The sequence below is a fragment of the Solanum pennellii genome, chromosome 10 (assembly GCF_001406875.1).
Source record: "Solanum pennellii chromosome 10, SPENNV200".
NCBI lineage: Eukaryota > Viridiplantae > Streptophyta > Magnoliopsida > Solanales > Solanaceae > Solanum > Solanum pennellii.
In genome coordinates this window covers 6,511,814-6,520,096 of record NC_028646.1, presented here as the reverse complement: position 1 = coordinate 6,520,096, position 8,283 = coordinate 6,511,814, and the positions used below count along the sequence as shown (strand labels likewise).

Below are 8,283 nucleotides of genomic sequence, written 5' to 3'. Positions count from 1 at the left end.
TAAGTATTTGCAGAGTGATTCTCTCTTTTATGATATATCATGGTAAATTGTATGATTAACTCTCTTCTTACTAGTTATGTTCCTTTTTATATGAGGATATATTACTATTTAGAGTGTCAAATAACTTACTAATTATAATTCCTCAAATGTATATATTTTGAACCATTAATTATTATGTCTCCATATAGTAATTTTTGTGTTGTTTTTAAATATATACATTTTATTTTAATTTGTTTGAGGAATATATATTGTATTAAATGTCAAAATTCAGTGTTATGACCCTCATACTCCGATCCTTTCACACCAATTAGGACATAAGGAGAGTCTAGTTTTCCAAAGATAGAATACCATTCACAAAATTTGGCTATGTCTCTGTGTTAAAAGAAGTTGTTAGTTAGTTAGTTAGTTACAATAACTAACTATTCAAAAGTTAGTTAGTAGTTGGTTAGGCCTATTGTTGTAATTTCAAATTAGTAGTTTGTTACCTCGTTTAGTGTGCTGAATTAGTTAGTTAGTTAGTAGATATTTTGTTTTGTTACAGCTTCTGATTGATATATAAGCAATGCAAAGCCTCACATGTAAACAATGCTTCAAATCAATACAATAGTTCCATCTTTTCTCTTCATCTTGTAGCTTCCTCAAGGTTCTTGAACGGAGTAAAGAACTTGGAAGCCTACTGTTTTTGTTCATGGTATCAGAGCAGTGCAGTCTGTAGAATTAGTAGAGTTCAAATCTCTATCAATTGGTGATAATCTATAGCTTAAGATCTGCAGACATGGTGGGAATGAAGATAGATCAGGATGATCCATTATTCATTGGAAATTCTGATAATTCAAGTGCTGTGTTGATTCCAATCAAGCTAATTGGATATGAAAATTATGGAGTTTGGAGTAGGGCAATGAGGATTGCACTACTAGGGAAGAGGAAGTATGGTTTTGTAACTGGTGCCTGAACTAGAGCTTTGTACAAAGAAGAATTGCATGAGCAATGGGAAACTTGCAATGCAATTGTGTTATCTTGGCTGATGAACACAGTCAGTGAAGAGCTTCTTAGTGGTATCGTATATGCCACAAATTCTTTCTCAGTGTGGAGTGATCTAAAGGAAAGATTTGACAAGGTGAATAGAGTAAGAATCTATCAATTGCATAGAGATATCACCACTCTCTCACAAGGTACAGATATTGTATCTCATTACTTCTCAAAGTTAAAAACACTATGGAATGAGTATGATGCTATAGTTCCAAATCCATGTAGTACTTGTTCTCAATCGAAGGAGTATAATGATCATTTGGAGCAGATGAGATTGATTCAATTCCTAAGTGGCCTAAATGAATCATATGATCAGGCTCGAAGACAGATACTACTTAAAGGAACTACACCATCTATGAATCAAGCTTATGCTATGATTATAGAGAATGAGATTCAACACTCAAGTTATATGGATAATGCAGTTGAAAAACCAAGTTCAATGGTGATGAGTGTAAACAGGAATCAAGGAGTTGGAAAGGAACAATACAAAGGGAAGAAGTGTGATTATTGTCATTTCCTTGGCCACACAAAGGATAATTGCTACAAGTTGATTGGCTATCCAAGTGACTGGAAACAAAGGAAGAAACCAGGTTATGGAAATGGGAATGGAAACATGAGAAATGGTACAAGCACAAGTCAATTCAATGGATATGGAGGACAAAGTTCAGGAAATACTGGTGGATATGGAAGATATCAGTCTGCAAATAACATCTCTAATGATCACTGTGATCATCCTAATATTGTATCAACTAATCAGGTGGAAAACAATAACCTGCTAAAAGTGCCAAAGGGACAAACATTTACTGAGAAGGAGTACAAACAAATAATGGAGATGCTAAACAGAGATGTGCAAGAAACAAAACAAGTCAATATGGCAGGTATTACAACTTGCTTAATGACAAATCCTATTATTCAAGATTGGATTGTTGATTCAGGTGCAACTCATCATATCATTGCAAACAAACAGTTAGTGACTAGGAGACATGAATTAACAAAGTCACAAATGAATCAAGTTCATCTTCCAACAGGTGACAAGGTTACAGTCAGACATATTAGTGAAACACCTATATTTGATAGTGAAGTGGCCAGAAGTGTCTTGCATGTACCAGATTTCAAGTTCAGTTTATTATCAGTGTCAAAGATTACAAGAGAACTAAATTGTTTTGTATCTTTTTACCCTGACTTTTGTGTGTTTCAGGACCTCTGCAGTGGCAGGGTGAAGGGTATTGGTAGAGAAGAAGGAGGATTATACAGTTTTAAGGCTAACTTTTCATCTCAACAGAAGGAACAAATAAGGTGTGCTCAGGAAATAGTAGTTGCAGGAGCTGCAATACAAGACATAAATATATGGAACAGAAGGTTAGGACATCCATATCAACAAATATTGAGATATCTCAAGTTAGATACAAGCAGTAAAGGTAGTAAAGGTGATGGAGTATCAACTCATTGTCCTGTTTGTCCTTTAGCCAAGCAAACTAGACTTACTTTTCCTATTAGTACTACTAGAGCATCCATAATGTTTGATGTTGTTCATATGGATCTATGGGGACCTTATAAGATCCCTACTCTAGATAGAAAGAATTACTTCTTGACAATAGTAGATGACTATAGTAGATTTGTATGGGTTCATTTGTTGCAGTTAAAATCTGAAACCATTGTGGCTATCAAAAATTTTTTCTCAATGATCATTACTCAGTTCAATTCTCATTTCAAAATTGTGAGATCAGACAATGGCTAGTTATCTGAATTATGAAAAGTTAAAACCTGAGTGCAGAAGTTTTTTGAGTAAACTTTCAGAGTATGTAGAACCTAAGAATTTTAGTCAAGCTTCACAAGATGAAAGGTGGATACAAGCTATGAAGCAGGAAATCAAAGATCTTGAAGAAAATAATACATGGCAAGTAGTTGAGTTACCAGAAGGCATGCATGCAGTTGGTTCCAAGTGGATATATAAAGTAAAATATAAGGCAAATGGTGAGATAGAGAGGTTTAAAGCAAGACTTGTAGCAAAGGGATACAGTCAGCAAAAAAGACTGGATATCATGACACTTTTTCTCCAGTTACCAAGATGGTAACAGTCAGATGTGTCATTGCATTAGCAATATCAAAAGGCTGGACATTGTACCATATGGATGTCTATAATGCTTTCTTACAGGGTGATTTAGATGAAGAGGTCTATATGAAAATGCCTGAAGGTTTTGCAAAACCAGGTGAAAACAAAGTCTGCAAGTTGTTGAAGTCTTTGTATGGACTTAAACAAGCCTCAAGACAGTGGAACCTGAAACTTACAAAGGTATTACAAGCCACAGGTTTTAGTCAGAGTGCTCATGACTACTCACTGTTCACACTAAAAAAGGGGGAAGATCTTGTCATTGTTCTAGTTTATGTAGATGATCTATTGATCACAGGAAGTAACACACAACTGATTACTGAAGTTAAGGCATGTCTACACAAACAGTTCAAACTGAAGGATCTAGGTGAACTTAAATTTTTCTTAGGCATTGAAGTATTAAGGTCCTCTGGAGGAATTATTTTAAATCAAAGGAAATATATATTGGAACTTATTGCTGATGCTGGACTAACTGGTGCTAAACCTGCATCCACACCAATGAAGTCCAATTTGAGATTGACTTCAGTAGAGCATGATCAAGCAAATGGCTATAGTACAGATGCTGTGCTGCATGACATTACTTCATATCAAAGATTGGTTGGTAAATTGTTGTATGCTACTATCACCAAACCATATATAAGTTATGCAGTGCAAACTTTAAGTCAGTTCATGCAATATCCCAAGAAATCACATATGGAAGCAGCTACTAGAGTGATTAGATATTTGAAAGGTTTAGTTGGTCAAGGTGTTTGGTTACATTCTGAACCTACTAACATAATTACTTGTTGGTGTGATTCTGATTGGGCAGCCTGTCCTAACACAAGAAGATCCATCACAAGATATGTCATTAAGTTTGGAGAGACATTAGTTTCTTGGAAATCAAAGAAACAACAAATTGTTTCAAGAAGCTCAGCTGAAGCTGAGTACAGAAGTATGGCATCAGCAGTCTCAGAAATCACTTGGCTTCTAGGATTGTTCAAAGTAGGAGTGAATGTTCAGTTGCCTATTACCATCTTCAGTGACAGCAAATCAGCTATACAACTAGCAGCTAATCCACTGTTACATGAAAGGACAAAACACATTGAGATAGATTGTCATTTTATCCGGGATAAGATCAAAGCAGGAGAAGTTGACACTGCCTATGTACACACACAACAACAACTTGCAGACATATTGACAAAAAGACTAAGCCAAGTTCAACATTTGCATCTTCTAGGCAAGCTTGGAGTGATCAATGCTATGCACTCATCAGCTTGAGGGGGTGTGTTAAAAGAAGTTGTTAGTTAGTTAGTTACAATAACTAACTATTCAAAAGTTAGTTAGTAGTTGGTTAGGCCTATTGTTGTAATTTCAAATTAGTAGTTTGTTACCTCGTTTAGTGTGCTAAATTAGTTAGTTAGTAGATATTTTGTTTTGTAACAGCTTCTGATTGATATATAAGCAATGCAAAGCCTCACATGTAAACAATGCTTCAAATCAATACAATAGTTCCATCTTTTCTCTTCTTCATCTTGTAGTTTCCTCAAGGTTCTTTAATGGAGTAAAGAACTTGGAAGCCTACTGTTTTTGTTCACTCTGATTACGTCATGTCAATGTAAAAGTATAATTATTATATGTGGAGAAAGTAATTTAAGACTAGTCTCTTTTTTTGGTATTTTATATAATGTTCAATTGTGGCAAAACGTAATATTTTCTTTCTTGAAAATCTCAAACAACCAACTTTCCTTCTTCGGTTTATTCTCATTTTGTTCATTGACTTATAACAACTATTTTAACTTGATTTTTTCGATTTAAGTCATGTGTTGTATCCTCTATATATATAATCCACAATCCAAAACCTTTTTTTTTTGGGGGGGAGGGGGAGGGGGGGAATCGATTCTATGTTTTTATGGAGCAACTTTGTCCCTTGCGATACATCATCGTAATTTATTCACTTGATTGTTTTCTTTAATTCCATCACTCATGAGACATTTTTGAGAAATCATGGCAAAATTTTTAATCTTTTAAAAAACATTTATAGGATACATGATAAATTTTATTTTTTTGTGAATGACATATACTTCTTAAATAATGTGTATCATGAAACAACTTTATTTGTTTGATTTCAATCTAACTTTACTCCTGATATATTTTTCAATTCTAATTGTCTTTATCTTGTAAAGCTCCCTATTCTATTCATTTAATTCCCTTTTTCTTTGTGAAATAAAAATAATGTAGAAATGTTTGATCTATAATTTGGGGATATTTTTAGTTTTTTCTTTTAATTTTTGTATAAATTATTATTTATTTTTCTTATACTTATCTTCATTTGCTGATACACTCTTCCAAAGGAAAAGTAAAGTGGTTTGAAGGCAATGGTGCTAGCACAAATTGTTGCTTTAAGTGAACCACTAAGGGATGTTGCTAACAAGATTGTAAATTTTTGATGAGTCATTTTTCTCTTGTTCTATTTTAGGTTTGTATTCTTTTTATTTTTATTTTTGAATAGTCCAAGCCATTTAACTATATGTTTTTAAAGTTTTCGCTTGAATTTTTACGTTTTTAATTAGTATGTGAGCAAAACTTTATTAAATACTCTATACTTCATCTATATTTATGATCAAGAAGTTGCACTTTAGGTCCATAATCTCAACCTTTTGAGTCTGCTTTCTATCCCAAGTAACATTTTATGGAAACGAAAAGTAGACTCAAAAGGTTAAGATTATAGACCTAAATTTCAAATTATTGGTTCATGGATATAGATGAAGTATAATATAAGTATAGGAATTAGGAACTCGTTACATATTGACAACAAAGAAAAGTATAGAAAATGCATGTATAATAAAGTTTTGCTCAGATGCTAATTAAAAAAACATAAATATTCAAGACAAAACCTTAAAATCATAATTATAATGAATTGGACCATTAAGAACCTCTTCAAAACTAAAAACGAATACAAAGTTAAAATAGAACAAGAGAAAAATAGCTCATAAAAAATCTTACAATTATGCTTGCAACATCTATTAGTGGTTCACTTAAAAGAAATAATGTGTTTACACCCTTGCATCCTAATCCTTTTCTTTTCTCGTGATCGTTTGGTAGATTGCATAAACAAATGAAGATAAAAATATAACAAGAAAAAAAAATCATTTATACAAAATATAATAAAAGAATAAAGTAAAAATATTCTCGAATTATCGATCAAACATCTTTAGCTACTAATTATTGTCATTTCACAAAGGAAAAGAGGAAATTAATTGAAAAGAAGAGGGAGCCTAACAAGATAAAAGAGAATTGAAGCTGAGCAATATCAGATGACTATAAAGTTGGATTAAAATCATACAACTAAGATTTTATTTCATGATGTATACGTTTATTTAGAAATGGAAGTCATTAACCAAAAAAATAATGAAATTGATCATGTATCCTATACAAAATATTTAAAAGATTAAAATTTTTGTCATGGTTTCTCAAAAATATCTCTTAAGTGATGGAATTAACGAAGACAATTCGAGTAAAAGAATTACCATGATATATTAATCGTTCCACAAAACTTAAAAATCAAGTAGAATGTAGTTGTTATTAGTGAATGAACAAATGAGAATAATTCGAAGAAGCATTGTTGGTTGTTTGAGATTTTAAGAATGAAAATATTGCATTTAACCAAGGTTGAACATTATATAAAATAAGAAAAAATGACCAGTCTTAAATTACTTTATCTGCATCTAAATTATCTATAGAATAATTATACTGACGTAGCAAGAACTTTGTGAAGGGTGTTTCAATTTTTGATAAATAAACACTCCTTATGTCCAATTTGTGTGAAAGGAAAGAGTATGAGGGTCATTACACTTAGTTTTGATTTTTAATTTGGTATATATTCCTCAAAAAAAAAAGATTAAAATAAAATGTATATGCTTAAAGACTACATAGAAAATATTATAAGTCGATAAAATAACTAATGGTTCAAAATATAAAATTTTAAGAATATTATGATTAGTAAATTATTTGACACTCCAAACAGTAACATCTTCATATAAAAAGGAACACAAAGAGTAAGAAAAGAGTGAATCAAACAAGTTACCACGATATATTATAAAAGAGAAGACACACTCTACAAAAACTTAAGATCAAAAGTATCACCTTGGCTTGTTGATTTATATAGAGGATACATGACAAGAGTTATAGGTAAAACAACAATTTTTGCAAGTCAATGAATAAACAAGAATGATCTAAAGAAGTAAATCTGGTTTTTGAGATTTTTTAAGAAAGAAAATTATCACATATAACAAAAATTGCATATGTTGTAAATAAAAATTGACAAGTCATAAATTATTGTCTCTATATTTTGATTATTTATTGAAATATTATAATTTTAGATTGACATGGTGTGACTAGTGACAAAGTAAACGTCATAATTAGTGACATTTGATCAGCAATGTAACTCAGCATGTTCTAACTCAGAATATTCTAAAGGGGGTTTAAATTTTATATAAGCAAATACTTTTTTTGTTTGAATTTTTGTGAAAGGTTTTAAGTATCGTACCGATCCAACTCGACAAGTAAAAGAGGTACCGACTGCTAGAAAGACAAAAGATATTCTGAAAAATAGTATTCTCAATATATTGATGATAAAGTAGAAAGCACATATTTATAGCTATACAATTGTAGGGTCAAAGTTCTATTCTAGGAAGGAGTATATATGGTTATAAATGTATATTCTGTAAATCATGTTAGGTAGTGGAGCCTAATTAATTTTAGGTTTTCCTATTTATTCTCTATTTTAGGTTTTCCTATTTATTCTCTATTTTAGGTTTTCTTATTTATTCTCTGTAACCAAAAATACTCTGATTTATTAATATAAATATACCTCACCGCCGTGGAAGTTTACTCACGGGGTTTTACCACGAAAAATTGGGTTTTCTCTCTCTCTCTCTCTCTCTAGATTTCTCATCTCTTTCTCTTGAAAGCTCTTGTGTTCTTCATTCATCTAGTGTGTGTGCGTGAATTCGATCCTAACAACTGGTATCAGAGCTAAGGAGATTCAACACGATCACTGAAGATGGATAGTTCAAAGCTTGGAATCGAGAAGTTTGATGGATCCGATTTCAGTTTCTGGAAGATGCAGATCGAAGATTATCTGTACCAGAAAGATCTTCACAAAC

At 31.9% G+C, this 8,283-nt stretch overlaps 1 pseudogene; it reads left to right on the top strand.

The window, feature by feature from the left end:
* Positions 1-775: 775 nt before the first annotated feature.
* Positions 776-4,396, top strand: LOC114074323 (annotated as a pseudogene).
* Positions 4,397-8,283: the final 3,887 nt, after the last annotated feature.